The sequence below is a fragment of the Neopsephotus bourkii genome, unplaced genomic scaffold (assembly GCF_033783945.1).
Source record: "Neopsephotus bourkii isolate Nb327-2 ecotype Australia unplaced genomic scaffold, CSIRO-AGI_Nbou_v1 NB_1383, whole genome shotgun sequence".
NCBI classification, from domain to species: domain Eukaryota; kingdom Metazoa; phylum Chordata; class Aves; order Psittaciformes; family Psittacidae; genus Neopsephotus; species Neopsephotus bourkii.
In genome coordinates, this window is record NW_026901862.1 from 575,839 (window position 1) to 597,896 (window position 22,058).

Sequence of the window (22,058 nt, forward strand, 5' to 3'; positions counted from 1 at the left end):
GATTATTATGTCTCTGGTGCTAATGAACCAATTAAACTGGTAGGAGCATCTACTGAACATGCTTCAAAGGCTTCCAGAAGTGATGAAGATTGTTGGAAGAAGTAAACGACCCCCAGAGACCACCACCACAATTCTGTACGCATGCGGGGAACTTTCTGGAAAATGATGTAATCCATACGTAGCCTCATGAATATGTACGCATGCCCAGGGACTATAAAAGGACGGCATGTGTGGCAACTGGGGGACACACGTTAGGAGGAGCTATCCCCCATGTCTCCCACCACCACAATAAAGAATACCTGCTTGTCAGCTTGAAAACTTTGTTGGCAAGCTTGTTCCTGGAGTTTTTTCCTAACCAATTCAGACACAAACAGAAAGGAGCTAGGGAACATTAAGAATTGAAGAAATCTCTATTTGGATGTTTGGCTTTTATTTCATATGCCTTTGACTCAAATTATGCTTATTGCATATAGAATCATAGAATAGAGTTCGAAAGGACCTTAAGATCACCTAGGTTCAACCCCCCTGCCACAGACAGGGACACCTCACACTAAACCATGCCACCCAAGGCCTCGTCCAACCTGGCCTTGAACACTGCCAGGGATTGAGCATTCACAGCTTCCCTGGGCAACCCATTCCAGTGCTTCACAGCCCTATCAGGAAAGAATTTCTTCCTTATATCCAGTCTAAACCTCCCCTGTTTAAGTTTGAACCCTTTATCCCTTGTCCTGTCCTAGGATACATATAAGAAATTCTTGTAACAAGTTTCTCAGTGTAATTTAAAATGTGTTTAGAAAGACTCTGATTCTCAGGATGACTCTCCAGATTTCTAAAGTAATTGCTACAGAATTTAAAAACATTTCTATAATCTAATTTGTTTCATTCCTGTTAAATTATGAAGCATATAGAAAATTAGTGCAGTTCAAGGGAAATGACACAGATTCTTTGCTTCCTGTAAAAGAGGTCTAAATATAAGCTACATGAGTAATATTACAGATGAAAGGGTTGAATGCAGAAGTGAGTGAGCAGAACGGATTTCCAAATTGCAGATCTTGAATGGTCCCATTAAAATTTGTAGAAGGAAGCTCTAAAAGCTGCCCACTGTTGTGAGAAATGGGGGGGACCCATAGCTTGTTCTTGCTTGCCAACGATTTCGTTCTACTCATACCATTTTTCAACACCAGCATAGAAAATTCTACACCTCATTCTCTTGACAAGACAGAACAAAATAATCCAATTTTCATCACGATTCCTGCTACTGCCAGAAGAATTTCTGACATAACATATATAATTCATCAAAATTTAACTCCTGAATTTCCTTAAGTTTCACCTGTTCCTTCTAACGATTCACTTGCAAGTCCACATTTCAATGTGTCAAAATAAATACAAGAAATAGACTTATAATTTCATTCACAGGAGTAGCCACTTTATGAATGGGTATTGAAATAATGAAATTACAATCCTAAACTAGTCTAATTTGTCAGAGAACAAGTGAGTTAAATATCTGTGAAGAGCAATATAGGTATAGGTGGTTTTGCTTTGAAGAGGATGAACTAGATTATCTCTTGAAATTCCTTTCAGAGCCATCTTCTATGAAAATTTCTTTTAAAGTTACACTACTTCTATATTTTGCCAGTTTATCTTTGACTTTCCTGCATTTAGGGAATCCTATAGGATAAATCTGCAGTGGTTCCAAACTTGCTATAAAAAAGAAATTAATCACCTGAAAAAAGTTGAAAAGTTTTCTCTGCTATCCATGTTATGATGATGAATTTCAATCTTTCACATATATAACTTATAACCACATATAAAAAGAGAGATGGGAGGAAGACAAATAAAATAAAAAAGGCAAGCAGCTGCTTAGTGGAAGTTTTATTGCAACTCTGGTAGATCTGGCAAAAATAATTACTTCACTTTTTATTTAAAGTTACTGCTTGTTGTTTAGTAGTCAGGATGACTGTACATTGTGAATCTGATTAGTTTGGTCCATGTATACAGTATGGGAAAAAGGATTTAATTTAGATACATTTATGCAACAAGGCATTCAGTGATTTTATTTGTCTGCATTTCAAATACTGAAGCACTTCCTCACAACTGAAAGTGACTTTTAAGAACTTTCCTCCCTTTGCATAGATGACACTTTCAAATGCAAATGATCATCAACTGAAATGCTGTAATTAATCAGTTTCTTAAAATATGCTAATATGAGTCATTTTCAACCATGCAAATTGAATAGGGTGCAATATTTTCCATACTGTAAATATTATTTTTGTAACAACAGTAATTGCCATTAGAAATCAGAGACAACATCAGTTTTGAATATTTCCTCAATAAAACGGCTCCTGCTATTAATGTAACATTAAAAGGCAAAAACTTAACATTTATTTGAACCCAAGAGGTTCAAATGAAGCAGGCGAATCAGTTCTGTTTTGTGATTATAATAGCATATTTGGGTAGTCCTTTTTAACATTAATCAATGATTCAACTCTTTCCTGTTTCCTGTGAATGCTAAAAATGAAGATTTTTCTATTCTCTGGGGTTTCAAGATTGCAATTAATTATAAAGAGAAAGCAGATCAAAGAGAAGGAAAAAAACTACCCTCCATTGTTTTTATGGGGGGGGGGGCTTAATTTTTTTTTTTTTTCTGAGCTATGTACTGGTACTTACTTTAAACATTTTTTGTAATTATCAAGTATTCATTACATTTTCATAAATGCTGAAAGATTGAGGAATTTAAGTTTAATGCTTCTTTGTCCAAAACATATAGTAAAACTGTTGATCGGCGTATTCTCTTCTCTAGAAAAACAAATAATGAAAACTCACAGAACACAGAGCATATAGGAAAACGGAAAAACAATATTAAAGTTTACAATTTCTTAACCTAATCTTTTTTCTTTGTCTTTTCTACTCTGTAGGTCTACTACATTTTTATACCTTCAACCCTCTGCCTTCCCTGTTTTCCCAAGTTTGAAATCCCTTTTTATTCAGAACATATTATTGCAATATAACATGTAAAAATATATTCTGTAACTTCTCCAAAGTACTAGTTTTGCTCTGTGCTTTCTAAGCTGTTTTCCTAATTCTTCACTATTCTTAATATTTTCTGGTCTGCAACTTCTGCTTAACTTAAACTAATTGGATATTAACTTCACATAATTTATTTCATTACTGACTATGGTTTCCAATAGCTTAGACTTAAAACATTATGTATCATACAAGTCAACTCAGAATTTGAAATGAGATAATTTCTTCAAAATTAAAAATACAAGAAAAGGAAAAAAATGGATTCTAAACTAATGTGGTTCAATTTAAATGGATAGTCTGCTTCATCTTCCTCATTATATATGAGAGGTAATTCAGAAGTCTTTAATCTTCTAGCTGGCACTTTACTAATGATAGTGAACCAGACTTTGTCACCCTTACTCATACATGAATAGAATGCTCTGCTACAAATACTCTCAGAAATTCATGAAGATAGCTAACACTGAAAGTTAATGAGGATGACACAACTGGGATACTTCAAATGTTTTTGTATAGAAATAGAAAAACTGGTGAAAAAAATGATGTATTAAGAATAGGGTGAATGCTAAAAAAAAACCTAAACAAAGATAATTTTCTTTTGAACGAGAAATTTTAAGTTTCTGCATTTTTAGCCAAGTATATTAAGAAATTGGAGTGGTTTTAGCCAAGTAACTCTCTCTGAGATCATGTCTTGACATGATAGTGTCCAGTACACTATGTTTGATTTAAAACAAGGATGAAATCTCTCTGCTCAAGCTACAACATACAAAGGCTTCTTCAAGATAAGATGAAAATCAACATGTCTCTTTACCCTAAAATGCAGTCACACTAATTCACAATCTGGATCTTTGAGATACACTTTCTCTAACATTTTGGTGTCATTTTCGAAGATGAAGATGACTGAAAGAAATCCTAATGCCATCTTTTTCCTTTCTCTTTTTTTTTTCCTTCAATTTTTTACCCCAATATATAGACATATATCAAGATAGTTATAGAGGTATGACTGTGTGTATGACTACTGAATTTAAATCAGAGGCATCATAGTGGAAAAGGTTTAAGATGAAACATTGTTATAAAAAAAACACCTCCAAGTGTCTACAAAATAAAATGTCAGTAAAGATTAACCAGTTGTAGATTAAGCAGCTATTATCTTCCACATACAGACATAGTTTGTTTTATTTATTCTATTAATAAATAAATAAAACAATAAATAATTGAATAAATAGAAAGTTGAAACAGAAAAACTTTGCAGCATAAAATTAACAGGATTTTTATTTTTTTGAGGCTGACAAATTCTTTGATAGAAGGCTATAAAAAAGACATCTTTATATTATCCATGACATGAGCCTATAACCCCCCCATCCCCTTTCTCTGTATTTTATGGTTTATTTCTATAGTTAAAATAGAGCAGTGTTCTAGTCAAATTACAAGTGCTAGACCATGTTGATCATATCTGAATAGAGGTTGGTTGTATCCAAATCTGTGTTTATATAAGTTCACTTGAGGAAATAATAGTAATGAGACTCGATGCCTATTGTAGTACTTTGAGGAAGATCAAAATGACCATGCAGCTAAAACACGGCTTAAGGAGGATTTAGATAAGCAAGACTAAGAGAACAATTTATAAAACTCTATGCTCCACTGCTGGACTCATTTAAGTATCTATTATGATACTTAAACTGGATCATGCCTAGGATTAGCACTGCTCTGGATGAACTGACTGTGTAAATACCCATCTATCTCTTTCTGTAGTTTAGGTTGTAGTATCCAGGCACCCTTCTAAATCCATGAATGTTCTTGTATCACAGCTTTCAAATGTAAAGAATTTAAACAGTCCATGAAAAAGAAACTATTTTGCTGTACTACTTTACAGGTACCTTTAGACAATAAGCTACAGTATCAAATTCCTCCATATTTGATATCATTCTGGTGTCAATCGTATATATCTTAGTACATGACAACTGAGATTCCTTTCTTTGGATATTTTACTTCCCCTTAGGACATTCTCTTCAAAATCAGGAGCAACAGGTTCAGTTAAAGAATACTGAGAATTGCTTATGGTTTATCCCCATCTCAGTTTTTCAAGTTTTGAATGAAATCTCTGGAGCACAGGTGTGTTTACCTCACAAACAAGACTAATTTCACAGATATCCAAAGTATTGCTTGGGAGAGCACAACAATGTCATGCCAAAAGGTGAAATACCCTTGAATGACGCATAGGGTTTTTTTTGGCTCTTAAGACCACAGGATGATTATTATTTGGATTGCGCTAGAATTTACATAGTTTTGTTTAGCATTTTCTGCTTCTGTAAATACTTATTAAGCATAAAAAGCCATGTTAAAAGCTTTAGAGTTTGACTGTGCAATATAATGTTCTGAAATATTACTGTGAAGGTGCCTTTGTGTATACATTAGAGCATAGCCGCCTTCTAGGGCTCAGTCTCATTTATTACACAGCTAATAAACAGATATTTATGTGGTCCCATGTTATCTTTACTACACTGAAGACAGAAATGATAATTTTCCCTGTTGGCCACAGGCTTTCTGTATCAGTCCTTACTAGAATATGCAAGTGCTTCACAGACACTGATTAATTAATTAATTAATTAATTAACTAATTCATTTATTTATCTATTTTCACCCAACAGCTTAATAGTATGAAAGCCTGTAATTCTTTGACATATGGGGAATCTGGACACAGAGGCATGACAGAAGCATCGTTTTTAGATGTCAGTTTTGGGTATCTAGATCTGATTTAAGCCAGCATATGTTGTGTCATATGTCACTCTATTTAAATATAGCATAGCTCTAATAATTACAATTGTAGCTGAAAACATTAAAATGAAAAATCACAGACTTTGACTAAAAATATGGGAAATGAGGAACATAAAATTAATGGTCACCATGTGAAAAGTTTAGGTAGAATGATTTTTCCACTATGTAGCTAGAACTCTATACTCCAAATTTTTGTTACCTGCTTTGCAACTATATACAAAGCTAAAAAGCTTTCTTAACTAAAAGAGCTTTCTAACCATGCATTTCTTTTACAATGCTGAATTCACAGACTTTTATTTGACTACCTTTCTACAGAAAGTTTTTTTTTTATAGCTATATGGTTATAAATATTATTTGAGGTGATCCTTCTCTCTTCTTATTTAGAAATGTACTTGCAGAAAGATTTCTTGCTAATGTCAACAATCCTTTCTACTTCCATGTCATTCTTATCCTGGTATTTGTGATTTTATTATAACCTTAAACAATTCTTCCACATATGTGTTTAATAAATGGGCTTTAATTTAAACTTCTTACGTAATGGTTTCTTCTTTTTGAATGTAAACCTTTCTCTGTACTTTCTGTCCTTCCTCTGGGATTAAACAGTTTGTACTTAAAGTTGCTTAAACTCCTTCTTTCTCTCTTTTTCTTTTCTTTTGCCTTTGCTGACTTTCAAGATTCTTTTTTAAACCTACCTTTCTAAAATCTTGTTTTGTCATTTTGTCTTTATTTTCCTCCCATCTTTAATGTCATGAATTCCTGTCACTTTTTTGTTGTTGTTGTTTTTTTTTTTTTTAAGCAAAATCTGTTCTCATGGACATTGTTGACCAGTTCCTCTCGATGGAAATGGCAATTGCCTCACATTTAGTTATTTCTTTCTCTAACTTCTGTATCAAAAATTACCTGGAAGAAATTCTTTGTTTGCAAGAAAGCAATTGGCTAGGGAGAATTCCTCATAACTCCTTTCTATTTATGTTCTTTGTCCCTTAGTCGCTTTGAGTTTTTTCTGTTTATAGTGTTAGGTATCCTAACTTTTTTTACCAGAATAAAACTTGGGCAGAGAGTGCATTTTAAATTACTTGGTATTTCTTTTCATAGTGATCCTAATGAGAAGGTTGAGGCAAATTCAACTCAAAGCTCTGTCTAACTTGGGTATCATCACAAGTTTTCTATTTCTCTATAATATGGCCTGAGAGAAATTATAGAAGCACTATGATATATAAGGCAACATTCCTTTTTCTTCATCCCTACAGGCAGAGAACATATTCAGTATGTTTGCTAGTGAGATGGAAGGATATATGTTAACAGAAAAGCATAACAAGAAGGTTAATAGAAGCATAAAGAAAGAAGATATATTTTATAAGCAAAAAGTTAGTATCATACCAAGTAAGCAGATGACTAAAAGGGAACTAGTTTATATTTAATAGCTGTGTCTTTCCCAAGACACATCTGATTTAAAAAATCAGAGGTATTTGGCTTCATTAAAAAGCCAGAAGTCTCTCCTTCCACTTTTTTTTAGGTATGGTTCCTAAAAGGCAATAAGAATATCATGTGTGATTCCCATTCCCATTGATTTCTGAAGTTGCATTTGGAACTTTGCAGGGAAAGACCAATAATTAGCAAACCACAAACTTTATTTCACCTAATCAATCATCCTTTGTCATTGAACAAAATGTAAAATTGGTATTAAAGAATAATGGAACTAAGGAAGTGATTTAGGCATCTAAATAAAAAATAGTTTTGCCTAACCCTCTGACTTTCAGCTATTAACCTCCTAAACCTCAACTGTTAAGCTATTAAATTAGCTAAAGTTTTTGAAAGATAAATACCCTGAATACCAGGATGAAGAACTGTGTTATTCATGCATTTATCCCTTAAGCTGACAGTGATTAATTACCTGCATGACCAGAAGACTCAAGGGAAACTTAGGTAGTACCTCCATAACACATATTTTACATGGTGGTTCGGGTCCTGGGGAGATAGAAGAGGTAAGATTTTAAATTGGATATTCCCAAGGCTAAATGAAAGCTCTGGCCACTGAATCTCCTGAGAACCCACCTGGAGTACTGTGTGCAGTTCTGGTGTCCCCAGAGTAAGAAGGACATAGAGTTGTTGGAGCAAGTCCAGAGGAGGGCCACGAGAATGATCAGGGGACTGGAGCACCTCCTGTATGAACACAGGCCAAGAAAGTTGGGGCTGTTCAGCCTTCTCTAGAGGCTGTTCAGCCTCTCTAGAGAAGGGAAGGCTGCATGGAGACCTCATAGCAGCCTTTCAATACCTGAAGGGGGCCTACAATGATGCTTGGGAGAGACTCTTCATTAGGGACCATAGTGACAGGACAAGGGGTAACGGGTTTAAACTTAAACAGGGGAAGTTTAGATTGGATATAAGGGAGAAGTTCTTTACTGTGAGGGTGGTGAGACATTGGAATGGGTTGCCTAAGGAAATTGTGAATGGCAGTGCTCAAGGCCAGGCTGGACAGAGCCTTGGGCAAAATTACAGAATCATAGAATTCTCACACCTCACTCTAAACCATGTAACCGAAGGCTCTGTCCAGCCTGGCCTGAATACCGCCAGGGATGGAGCATTCACAACTTCCCTGGGCAACCCATTGTCTAGTGTGAGGTGTCCCTGCCCATGGCAGGGGGGTTTGAACCCTCCTGACATGATGATCTTAAGGTCCTTTCAAACCTAAACCATTCTATGATTCTAATTACTGTACTAAGTGCACAGAAAGAGGCTGATTTTTAAAATACACCCCAGATCTTCCTTGAAGATGAGAGATCTGCAGTGTGACTTAGATGTCTGATTTTCACCTTGGATTTGGGATTTATTGGAAATAAGGCCAGTTAGATTGAGTGGGCACAGGAAATCCACATAAATTGCTTTCAAGAGTAGATCTGTTAAGTGGAGGGCAGCCAGAGTGGGGTTGAACCAGTGCTTCTGCTCTCCCCATCATATGACACACAGTGCATGCACTGCACACAGCAGAGTTAAAAAGGCAGGGAGGTAAAGGCCTCTTGGTTTCTGTCTGTGAATTTACTTCTGAAAAAGCTGATGGAGGTGACTTTAAAAGGGAGGCATTTTCTGAAGGAGCAATGACTTTTGCAAGCTTGTGTAGTTTGCAGTGCAGGGTTTGTAAAGCCATAAAAGAAATAGAGCTACTCTAATGGAAAATGATAAAGAAATGGATTTCAGTTAGGCTTGCACTTCAGAAAGAGGAAATTCTGGCTGCTACCCAGAAATCATGCTAGAGAGATTTCAAGCCAGAGAAATGTGAACTCAAAAGGTAAATTTAAAAAAAAGATAATACGTTTTCTGACTGCTAAAAGGAACTTGCATTTTACAGGCAATCATTCCTCAGTTCATCTCTGTGTATCCATATTTTCCTCTTATGTTTCTCCGCACTTTACATGTCTATAAAATAATTAGTTACTCATATCTTGCGCTCTTTAAGTATATTAAAATCAGGGATTTATATGTGGAAGTGTACCATAATTATCTGTACTAATGGAGCTACAGTTTTAAGTAAGGAATGTGTACTCAGACATATCAAGTATTCACTATGAAAGTAATTAAAGGGTTTGATGTTCACTGTTAGGTATTAATATTAATAGTGAGAAGCTTTATCCAAATCATTTAGAGGTGGTTATGAAGGCCTCTGGGAGTGAGACAGCCACAGAAAGCAATGACATAATTATAGCTATATGAGAAAATAATGGAAACAGCTACTCTTTAAGCATCCTCAATAGGGAAGGATGATCCTCAAAACCTAAGTGAATGTGACTGTAAGTGGCAGCTTTTAAGTTTGATTTGCCTGCTATAAAACATTTTACATTAGTAAGTGTCTAGAGTCTTTGCACTAAAATGTATTTTTATCACTTGTCTCCAAATCCCTTTATGGATAGTACAATTAACAGTATACATGAAACAAAATTGCAAGACAATAATTTGCAGACAATTATGATCTCAGAACTGGAACTGCAATTCCCATCTTCCGTTCCTGACACTGACTTACTGCCAGATGTAGGGTGAACAATTTAACCAGTGGCTTGTTTTTCCCAGCTCTAAAATTAGCATGAAAGTTCTAACATGTTTCAAGGTGTATTTGGAGGGTTAATCAATAATGATTGTAAAGTTTTCTGAATGTTGTATCAATAGGATCTGAACTTAATTTGCTGAAATTTTGTTTGGACTGAATAGCAATCTACAGACACTCAATTTACTATGAAGTCTAAAAGGATAAAAAATGAATCAAAAATATAAAAAAATTAGAATTAAAAATCGTGACCACTGAAGGATGACAAGAAATTAGCTGTGTCACAAGGCTCTGTGATAGCCCTCCCTTTTCCAGTGCTTCAGAAGATTTGTTTTCAGATTACTGTTTTTTCATTTCTAGATGACCCCACAGGAGTGATTTTGGCTTAGGGATAGAGTAAATCTTTTCAGTGCATCTTTTTTGGTTCTGATTGCCTTACTGGAAACAATTTAGCATTTTGACATTCAGCATGTATTTTATGCCTTTCTTTGCTGTATGCATGTTGACTGCATATGCAAAAAAGTACAAGTGCATTGCTGAAGGACGTACGTAAGTCAGTGGTTTTGGGGGAAGAGTGTAATGAAGAGAAACATGACATTCCCATAGCAACAGTGCAAAGCTTTTTATGCTGCTGTTGAATAGAAAACTCATAGAATCATAGAATAGTTAGAGTTGGCAAGGACCTTAAGATCATCGAGTTCCAACCCCCCTGCCATGGGCAGGGACACCTCTCTCTAAACCATATCACCCAAGGCTTTGTCTAAGCCTTGAACACCACAAGGGATGGAGCAACTCATTCCAGTGCCTCACCACCCTAACAGGAAAGAATTTCCTCCTTATATCCAGTCTAAACTTCCCCTATTTAAGTTTTAACCTGTTACGCCTTGTCCTACCACTAATGTCCCTAATGAAGAGTCCATCCCCAGCATCCCTATAGCCCCCCTTCAGATACAGGAAGGCTGCTAGGAAGTCTCCCCACAGCCTTCTCTTCAGGCTGAACAGCCCCCACTTTCTCAGCCTATCTTCTTACGGGAGGTGCTCCAGTTCCCTGATCATCCTCATGGCCATTTTCTGGACTTGTTCCAACAGTTCCATGTCCTTTTTATGTTGAGGACACCAGAACTGCACACAATACTCCAGGTGAGGTGTCACAAGAGCAGAGCAGAGGGGCAGGATCACCTCCCTCGACCTGCTGGTCATGTTCCTTTTGATGCAGCCCAGGATACGGTTGGCTTTCTGGGCTGCAAGCACACACTGAAGCCAGCTCATGTTCATTTTCTCATCAACCAACACCCCCAAGTCCTTCTCTGCAGGGCTGCTCTGAATCTCTTCTCTGCCCAGCCTGTAGCTGTGTCTGGGATTGCTCGGACTCAGGTGTAGGACCTTGCACTTGGCATGGTTAAACTTCATGAGTTTGGCACCAGCCCACCTCACAAGCATGTCGAGGTCCCTCTGGATGGCATTCCTTCCCTCCAGTGTATCAACTGAACCACACAGCTTGGTGTCATCGGCAAAATTCCCACTGTCCTTATCACTGGCAAAGATGTGGAAGAAGACCGGTCCCAACACCGATCCCTGAGGGACACCACTCGTTACAGGCCTCCAGCCGGACATTGAGTCATTGACCACAACTCTTTGTGTGCAGTCATCCAGCCAGTTCTTTATCCACCGAGTGGTCCACCTATCAAATTGATGTTTCTTCAATTTAGAGACAAGGATGTCATGTGAGACAGTGTTGAACACTTTGCACAAATCCAGGTAGATGACAGCAACTGCTTTACCGCTGTCCATCAGTTCTGTAGCAATGATTTAAACTACAGGAGAAATAAGCTGTATGTGATTCCAGAAGAATTTCTTACCTTCTCAGAAACAAGTCATTTTAAGGTCAGTGTCAAACCTCAGTGGCCAAATAACATTACATAGTGCTGAAGGAAGACATTTGTTACTTACATCAGTAAGGTATATTGCCCTGCAAATTAAAACCCACAATTTATGACAGTATTTCAAAATAATATTACCCGCCTCTTGTCACTCCATGAATGTCGTGGGTTTTTTAAACAAAATGCATGTTTTTCTGTACAGTCTTAATATCAAGCCTGACATGCTCCCTTTTTGGCTGTCTTAAAGATACGTTAGTACAATTTGGTAGTGTATATTAAAGTACAGACTTATTCCTATGTTTTACAACTTGCATAGCATCATTCATCTATTAAATTTTACTGCTAGAGACCAATTTTGTAATAAGACAAATATTTTTGCAGTTTTAGGTTTAGTTTTTCTATCAAAATATTAGTTGGTTGCGATTTTCCAAACTAGTCATTTAATGTAGTGTACCAGTGTTAATTAAGGGTTCGCAGGCCCTTGTCCTCATGGGGAACTTTCAACCATCCTGATAACTGTTGCAGGGATGGTACGGCCTGGCACAATCAATCCAGGAGGATCCTTGATTGAGTGGAAGACCACTTCCTCTTGCAAGTAATAGGAGAGGTGCCATGCTTGACCTTGTGATCACCAACAGGGAGGAAGTGGTCGGGAATTTGATGCTTCAGGGCAGTCTTGGCTGTAGTGATCATGAGATGATCGAGTTTGAGATCCTCAGGACAGTGGGAAGGGCACACAGCAAGCTCACTGCCCTGGACTTCAAGAGAGCAGATTTTGGCCTCTTCAGGAACCCGCTTAGTAAGTTTCCATGTGATATAGCCCTAGAGGGCAGGGGGGCTCAACCTGCTGATTAATATTCAAGGATCACCTACTACAAAATCAGGAGTGTTGCATCCCAACAAGAAGGAAACGGGATAAGAAGGCCAGGAGGCCTCTGTGGATGGATAAAGAGTTGCTGAGAAAACTCAGAAGGAAAAAAGAGGCTTATAAAAGGGGGAAGTGAAGACAGGCAGCCTATGAAGAATACACACACATTGTCTGGGAAACTAGGGCCTAGTTAGAGTTCAGTCTGGGCAGGGATGTGATAATTAACAGGAAGGGCTTCTATAGGTTTGTAGCAAACAAAGACAAACTAGGGACAACATAGGCCCCCTCCGGAAGCTATCAGGAGAACTGGCTACCCTGGATTTGGAGAAGGCTGAGGCTCTGAATTACTTCTTTGCCTCAGTCTTCACCGGCAAGTGCTCTGATCACACTACCCCAGTCTTGGAAGGCAGATGCAGGGACTGTGAGAATGAAGACCTTAAGCCCACTGTAGGAGAGGATCTCATTCAAGACCATCTTAAGAACCTGAATGTGCACAAGTCCATGGGACCTGATGAAATCAGTCTACAGGTCCTGAAGGAGCTGGCAAATGAAGTTGCTAAACCACTGTCCATCCTATTTGAAAAATCATGGCAGCCATTTTGTTCAATGACAAAGGATGATTGATTAGGTGAAATAAAGTTTGTGGTTTGCTAATTATTGGTCTTTCCCTGCAAAGTTCCAAATGCAACTTCAGAAATCAATGGGAATGGGAATCACACATGATATTCTTATTGCCTTTTAGGAACCATACCTAAAAAAAAGTGGAAGGAGAGACTTCTGGCTTTTTAATGAAGCCAAATACCTCTGATTTTTTAAATCAGATGTGTCTTGGGAAAGACACAGCTATTAAATATAAACTAGTTCCCTTTTAGTCATCTGCTTACTTGGTATGATACTAACTTTTTGCTTATAAAATATATCTTCTTTCTTTATGCTTCTATTAACCTTCTTGTTATGCTTTTCTGTTAACCTATATCCTTCCATCTCACTAGCAAACATACTGAATATGTTCTCTGCCTGTAGGGATGAAGAAAAAGGAATGTTGCCTTATATATCATAGTGCTTCTATAATTTCTCTCAGGCCATATTATAGAGAAATAGAAAACTTGTGATGATACCCAAGTTAGACAGAGCTTTTTGAATGAAAAACAAGGTGCTTGGTGACAGCCAGAATGGCTTCACTAAGGGCAAATCTGTCTTCTGGGGTTTGGTTAAACCAGAGGATTTAGATATTTTTAAGTAAATATAAAATGCTGTAAAATGAAAATATCTGATATTTGATGAAAAATGACAGGAAATCTGGAGCAAGGTCAGTCACAGTATATGAATTCTACTCAAAAGGCTCTGCCATTTGTTACATTATCTGCTTAGTAATAATCATTTTGCAATAAAATGCATTCTCAATACAGCTATAGGTAAATAGGTGAAATTATTAACAATCTTTTCAGTGTTACAGAGATAATTCTTAGCTGAAAAGGAGCTACTTATTAGTGGAATATTTTTTTCCCAGTATTTGCAGTGATGTTGAGTTTTCTATACCATACTGCATTTTCCTGTCTCCTCACTGTTTGGGACCTGTTTCTTTATTGTGAAGAATTAATAACTATGCTTTGGAGCTCTCCTGTCTTTCTCTGGATAGTCAGGAAAAGAAAAGCAAAGCAGTGAATTCTGATCTTTGCTTTCCTCATTGGAATATTGTGCAATTTGCTGCCTTCAGTACTGTTTTCATTTACATTATACTTTTGCACTTTAAAACAGGGCAAGCACAAAGGAAATGCATTACTAGCTTCCAATTAACTTCCTGCACGTGCAATTGGAAGAGTACAATGCTGCCTCTATGTGAAGATGAAATCCTGAGCTTATCTCTTTTCAGCATTAATGGCAGAACTTGCTGACCAATATATTAAAATTGTGTACAAGAAAAACTGCTTCCTTGCCTGTTAATATTCAGTAAAAATCACTCATTATGATTCTATACCTAAAACTAGAGACTGAAAAATGAAGGGTTTTTAAATGATATAGTATAGTAATATTTGCAGAAAATGTATGTCTTTTGATATTTGGAAGTAAAGATTTTCAGGATGAAGTTCTGTCTTTACTGAACTCAACAGAAATTTTGTCCCTGACTAATGCGAACAAAATGTCATGGTCATGTCAGACCTCTAACCATCTGCTGATTTGTCCTGACACCTTGAGGAGCCACTTTCCGAAGAACTAATTTCTGTTTCTGTAAAACGTGATTGTGAAAGGTTGCTTAGCTGCTTTTTCTGCAACATGGTGAGACATGAAGCTAATTGAATTCACCTTAGCTTCAGTTATTGACACTGTCTTAGAACTCATTCATCAAGAATCATGTCCTGTACGTGCAGTTTGGCTAAACAGTTGTCCAGAGGATTCACGTTTCAGGTCTAATAAAATTTTGTAGATTCCACCCCTTGCTAATTCTTACAATGTGTGTGTTAATAAGAGCAGTTGCATAAGACTAGTTCTCAAAAAAACGTTGAGCATACTTAGAACTACAGTGCTCTAACATAGTTCTAGCTGGTGCTGGGAGTAGAGGACTTTGGCATCCAACTCCTGTGTGCCATGTAGAAGAAAGTTTCATTCATGTGTTGAGATTTTAAATAGACAGGAAAATAAATGCTCTCATGCCACGAAGATGATCAGTGGGCTGGAGCACCTTCCTTATGAAGGCAGACCAAGGAAGTTGGGGCTGTTCAGCCTGGAGAAGAGAAGGCTGACTAAAGACCTCAGAGCAGCCTTTCAGTATTTGAAGGGGGCCTACAAAGATGCTGGGGTGAGGCTCGTCATGAGGGACTGCAGCAACAGGACAAGGGGCAATGGGTTTAAACTTAAAGAGGGGAAATTCTGGTTAGATATAAGGAAGAAGTTCTTTACTGTGAGGGTGGTGAGGCACTGGAACAGGCTGCCCGAAGAAGTGGTAAATGCTCCATCCATGTCAGTGTTCAAGGCCAGGTTGGACAGAGCCTTGGGTGACATTGTCTAGTGTGAGGCATCCCTGCCTATAGCAAGGAGGTTTCAAACCTGATGATCTTAAGGTCCTTTCCAACCTTAATCATTCTATGATTCCATGATTCTATGATAATAAGAAACAAAAAACCAAGAGTTTTAAAATCTTCCACAATCTGACACATTACATAATTAAATTAAAGACTTTTCAGTTGGATTTGCATTTGTTCCCACAATCACAGCACTATCTACCAGACAGCTGGACCCCTAGTGCCCACCCAACCAGGCAAAAATCTCGGAAAAAAAATTCTCTGGTGAAAACATCCATAGCCAGTGCAGTCTTGTCAGAATTCAGCTGTGACTGAGTGCAGCACTTTGCTCTGCGGTGTAGCAGGGGAGATATTTAGTACTTCCAGATTCAGAGCTGGTACTCAACTTCTGAGGTTGGAATCCCTGGACTTAATCTTTTGATATTGTCTTTGTCTACATTTTGTCTAAGACAACATCAGCACCTAGGGAGATACTGATGGCAGTGCTTTCTAGATTTCAACAGTCCTACATGTTAGAGTAGGGCTGATGACTGAAGGATTCACAAATGATTCAGATTGGAGAAGATTACTCGGATATTTTGCTTTTGGACTCTAGAATTTTTGGAAAGGGGACACCAGGCTATTATACTAAAAGCAGATAGTGGTATCATTATTGAAAGTGTCTCTAACTGACACTGTTAATGCTAAACTTCATGAAGCCAGATATCTCAGTTAGATACTTCAGATATATAAGATTAATTATCTTCTGGAGAGGTACTTCCACAATCACTAGAAATCACAATCAAAGGGAATTCAGGGTGATTGACTTCAAATCTGGTAACTAAATTCTATGTGTCTAAAGTTTATTGTCCTTTGCTTTGCTTTCTATTTTAAGATATGTTGCATCACATGAGTGAACGCGGTGATAGAGCTGGTCGCCTGTACTGACAAACCTCAGTTATGCAAGCTGTCGAATGTGAGTACCAAACATAATGGCTGCAAAGCCAACAGTCCTCCAATCTGATCCCTTGATTGTCCTAAATATTTAGGTGTGCCTGGAAACCTCTGTTAGCGCTATGCAAGTGAAAAGCATATTATCAGATCTGACCAGAAAAGGTGAGAAAAAAAATAGAATTGCATAGAGGAAAAAAAAATACCCTCAAACATGAAATAAAATATTGAGGCTGATGACTAAAAAGATATCCCACATTTGTAAATGACAGCAAATAAGTGTCTGAAAGCATAAGGTCTCTATAAGCTTAGCACTTCTCAGTCTGTAATCAGAACACACCTCAGGCTTGTTGGCTTGGACAGACATTTGTTGCAATACTGTCATTACAATGTGCCTTTAATTCCCTGCATCCAATTCAATAGTTTCTTCAGTTATAATTGTGCATCACTGCCCCAGTCCCTCAGAAACATCACCTCCAGCAAGAGATGAATGGTTTGAAAGCAACAGGTTTCTGTGTACAGTTGAACAACTGACTTCTTCAGCTTTTTATTTGCACTCCATCTACCTTTACTTTGAGCAAGTGTCACTGCAAATACTTTTAAAAAAGGGAAACAGAGTGAAACTTTGAGTGTTCAATAACCAATTATCACACTTCATGCCCTTGTTTGTACTAAAGATAACTGGATCAACACTTCCACAACTTGCATGCTCAGGTGCCTTCTATAGAGATTATCCTATTTTGCATACATATACATGCATATAAAGACTGCATAAGGCATTTTTACCTGGAAGCCTTCTAGGCTTGACTTTTACTATAGGCAAGTATATACTGTGGAGAAGGACTTGGGGTTTTGGCTGATGAGAAAATGAACGAGTTGGCACTGTGCAATCACAGCCCAGAAAGTCAGCCATCCTGGGCTGCATCAAAAGGAGCGTGACCAGCAGGTCAAAGGTGATCCTGCCCCTCTACTCTGCTCTCATGAGACCTCACTTGGAGTATTGTGTGCAGTTCTGATGTCCCCAGCATAAAAAAGGCATGGAACTGTTGGAACAAGTCCATCGGAGAGCCACAAGGATGATCAGCAGACTGGAGCACCTCCTCTATGAAGATAGGCTGAGAAAGTTGGGGCTGTTCAGCCTGGAGAAGAGAAGGCTGCGTGGAGACCTCATAGAAGCCTTCCAGTATCTGAAGGGGGCCTATAAAGATGCTGGGGATGGACTCTTCATTAGGGACATTAGTGGTAGGACAAGGGGTAATGGGTTAAAACTTAAACAGGGGAAGTTTAGATTGGATGTAAGGAGGAAATTCTTTCCTGTTAGGGTGGTGAGGCACTGGAATAGTTTGCCCAGGGAGGTTGTGAATGCTCCATCCCTGGCTGTGTTGAAGGCCAGGTTGGATGAGGCCTTCGGTGATATGGTTTAGAGAGAGGTGTCCCTGCCCATGGCAGGGGGGTTGGAACTAGATGATCTTAAGGACCTTTCCAACCCTAACTATTCTATGATTCTATGATACTGTACAACATTAATAGTGATGATTTGTAGTTCAGCAAAACATAAAAAAAATTAGCATTAGCAGAAATTAGCATCTTATTTTGCTAAGTGCTGTGCAAAAATTGTAAGAAAGCAGTAGCAGTGCAGAAGTTTATAAATGAACTCCCTGTATGCAAATCTATTATTCAGAGATTAAGAAATGATTTGTAAGATCAGACAAGGCAGAGGCCCTGTTTTTAAACAGAACTACTGTTAAATGAGCAATTGACAGTGGGCGCTTTTATATTGTTTCAGTTTAGTTTATATTTCACCTCTGTGAGCTCAGCAGTCCTCTTGTTTGATAAGATGACCACATATAAATCCTAATTAGACTCTGGGAGTTGATGCACTGAAGATCATGAACCATGCAAGGTAGTCCGTCAACCTGGCATAAGTTATAAAACTTCATGAACTCCTAACTTTGAATTCACAGTATCTCTAACCACAAATTTCTATTAAAACATTGCTGTCCAAACCAAGACTGGGTTTCACAGAAAAGGTAAATGTATCTAGTAAGTAGAACCATTGAACAGTTTAGGTTGGAAAAGACCTTTAAGATCAACAAGGCCAACTGTTAACCTGGCACTGCCAAGTTCACCACTAAAGCATGTCCTTAAGTTCCATAGCTACACATACCTCCAGGGATGGTGGCTCATCTACTTCCCTGGGCAGTCTGTTCCAATGCTCGAAAATCCTTTTCAGTGAAGAAATTTTTCCCAACCTAAACCTCCTCAGTACAACTTGAAACCAAGTAGGGAAGAGAAGTCATGCTGAAAGTGTCTTCTGTCCACTAGTTATTCATGCCTAGATCTGTAATCTTACCTCTAGCCAGCCACTTTTGTTTCTCTTTCACCAAGTACAAAATGTCCCTCCAGGCGGGATTCATGTAGCTTGCTAACGCATGGCAATTTTTTTATGTTAATAATAGATAGCAAGGATTATTGTGTTATTGCACTGAGCATTAGTATGTTCCTCACTCCCACTGTGCCACTTAGTGAGTCCCTGTTAGCTGGCAGGCATCAGACAGTGTCCTGGATTCAGCAGTAGCAGGCATTTTTCTCCTTCTTAGTAGCTGGTGCAGTGGTGTGTTTTTCACTTTCAGCCTGGGAACAGCGCTGATAACACCGATGTTTTTAGTTGCTGCTCAGTAATGTTTACTCTGACCAGGGACTTTGTGAGTCTCATGCTCTACCAGGGAGGAGGGAAAGCCGGGAGGAAGCAGAGACAGGATACCTGACCCAAACTAACCAAAGAGGTATTCCATACCACAGCACGTTATGCCCAGTATATAAACTAACTAAATTATTATATTTAGATGACTAAATTATGTCAGATTCATTAGCATAAGTACCTGAGCAATGTGTTCTTTGCACATATCTGGTGTGAGAATGAGTCCCTTAAGAGATGTAACACTCTGTGTGTGTGTTGCATGACACCTATCCCAACCCTTTCTCTAAAAAAAAAGTATTTTATTTCATATTCCCTCTACTCTCTATCATGTAAAAAATAATAACATAAATGACTGCTTAAAAAGTTAAAATAATTTCTATATGCCATAACATTTCTAGCCTTCTGAATGCTTCACCCTATTAACTTTAGAGAATGATAACTTAAGTCTGTTTTGAAATATTTTCTTCAAATGAATATTTTTTGTTATGGTTGCAAAATGTTCATGTTTTGTTTTGTGAGCCTCTGATCAAAACTGATGCATTAATGTTATGACTAGAAAAAAACATTCTTATACTCTTTTGAGAATGTAGAAAAAAGCAAGTCTAAAGTATATTATTGTAAAGAAGTATGCCTTAATCTTGTGATGACAATGAGCTGGATTTTTCTGGTGTATTTAGAATTCGGTCATCACTTTTATATGTAATTAAAGTTCTAAGAGACTTCTAGAAATCAAGCTCTGCTTTCTTGTTTAATATGGGCTGCCTAGTTGCAGTTTTAATTTTTTGGTATAGTGTCTGTGTATTAGTTGACCCTGTTGAGGATTAACTCTCCAGGGAGAGAGTAAATATAACAAATAAAAGAGGAAGATCTGGACATATTTGCAAAACTGCCATCATTATCACTGTAATGATGCTAGGTTGAGCACTAGGAGATGCTTAGTTATTTCCCAAAATGGGAAGTAAAATGCTTCATAGCACATAGCTTTCAGAACATGTGAAACATACATATAGCATGCAGAATGCTACAGCTGTGCTCTGGGCTTTCCTGGGAGTTTGTTGTGTGTATTTTGTGTCCTTTTATTGTGTTACGGCACAATTCCACATTACTGTTCTGTTCTCTTTAGACCACTTCATAGTCTGACAGAAGCTGCTTCTCCCAGCTTCAAAATTCCTCTCCTTATGGGAGGGCTGTACTTCTTCCTGTCTTATATTAACACGGGGAACATTGTCGTTTTATTGGTTCTTCTGTTTTCTAGTGTTCATTTTTTTACATAGGCTATTCCATATGAAGTACACAGATAAGTCTAGAAACTGAATAAATTTTTCACAGTTCCACCAAATTTCAGCAGCTCATAGCTATTTAGCTTATTTACAACTGTCTGGTAAACTGTTTTATGTAACATTTAATATAGGCTTTCACAGTTCCCAAGACAAATACTGCTGTTTATTGAAATTACCAGCAGAAGCACAGAGCAGCTTTAAAGATATTAATTAATTTACTAATTTTTTAAATGAATTGGGGGTCTTTACCAAATTATTATTTCTGTAAAAACCTTAATACAGTTCCTGAGCAAAACTCTTTGATGAACAGATGAACTAATAGGAAAGTTTTGCTTTTTGGTCATTTCTAGCAAAAAAGATTTTAGAAAAGGTAAGATTGTCATCATATACTGATCATATACATATGGAGAGGAATTGGTTCGTGACCATCTTAAAAATCTCAATGTGCACAAGTCCACGGGTCCTGATGAAATCCATCCGCGGGTCCTGAAGGAGCTGGCAAATGAAGTTGCTAAGCTGCTGGCCATCATATGTGAAAAATCATGGCAGTCAGGTGAAGTTCCCGACAACTGGAAAAAGGGAAATATAACCCCCATTTTCAAGAAGGGGAAAATGGATGACCCGGGGAATTACAGACCAGTCAGTCTCACCTCTGTGCCTGGCAAAATCTTCAAGAAGATGCTCCTGGAAGGCATGCTAAGGCACATGAAAATCAACAAGGTGCTTGGTGACAGCCAGCATGGCTTCACCAGGGGGAAATCCTGCCTGAGCAATTTCGTGGCCTTCTATGATGGGGCTACAGAACTGATGGACAGCGATAGAGCAGTTGATGTCATCTACCTGGACTTGTGTTCGACACTGCCCCACACGACATTCTTGTCTCTAAACTGGAGAGACATCAATTTGATGAATGGACCACTCGGTGGATAAAGAACTGGCTGGATGGCCACACACAAAGAGTTGTGGTCAATGGCTCAGTGTCCGGCTGGAGACCAGTTACGCGTGGTGTCCCTCAGGGATCGGTGTTGGGACTGGTCTTGTTTAACATCTTTGTTGGTGACAGGGACAGTGGGATTGAGTGCACCCTCAGAAAGTTTTCCGATGCCACCAAGCTGTGTGGTTCGGTTGATAAGCTGGAGGGAAGGAATGCCATCCAGAGGGACCTTGACACGCTTGTGAGGTGGGCTGATGCCAACCTTAGGAAGTTTAACCATGACAAGTGCAAGGTCCAACACCTGGGTCAGGGCGATCGCAGGCAAGCTACAGGCTGGGCAGAGAAGAGATTTAGTGCAGCCCTGCAGAGAAGGACTTGGGGGTGCTGGTCGATGAGCAAATGAACTTGAGCCAGCAGTGTGCGCTTGCAGCCCAGAAAGCCAACCGTATCCTGGGCTGCATCAAAAGGAGTGTGATCAGCAGGTCCAAGGAGGTGATCCTGCCCCTTTATTCTGCTCTCGTGAGACCTCACTTGGAGTATTGTGTGCAGTTCTGGTTCCTCAACATAAAAAGGACTGGATCTGTTGGAACAAGTTCAGAGGAGGGCCACGAGA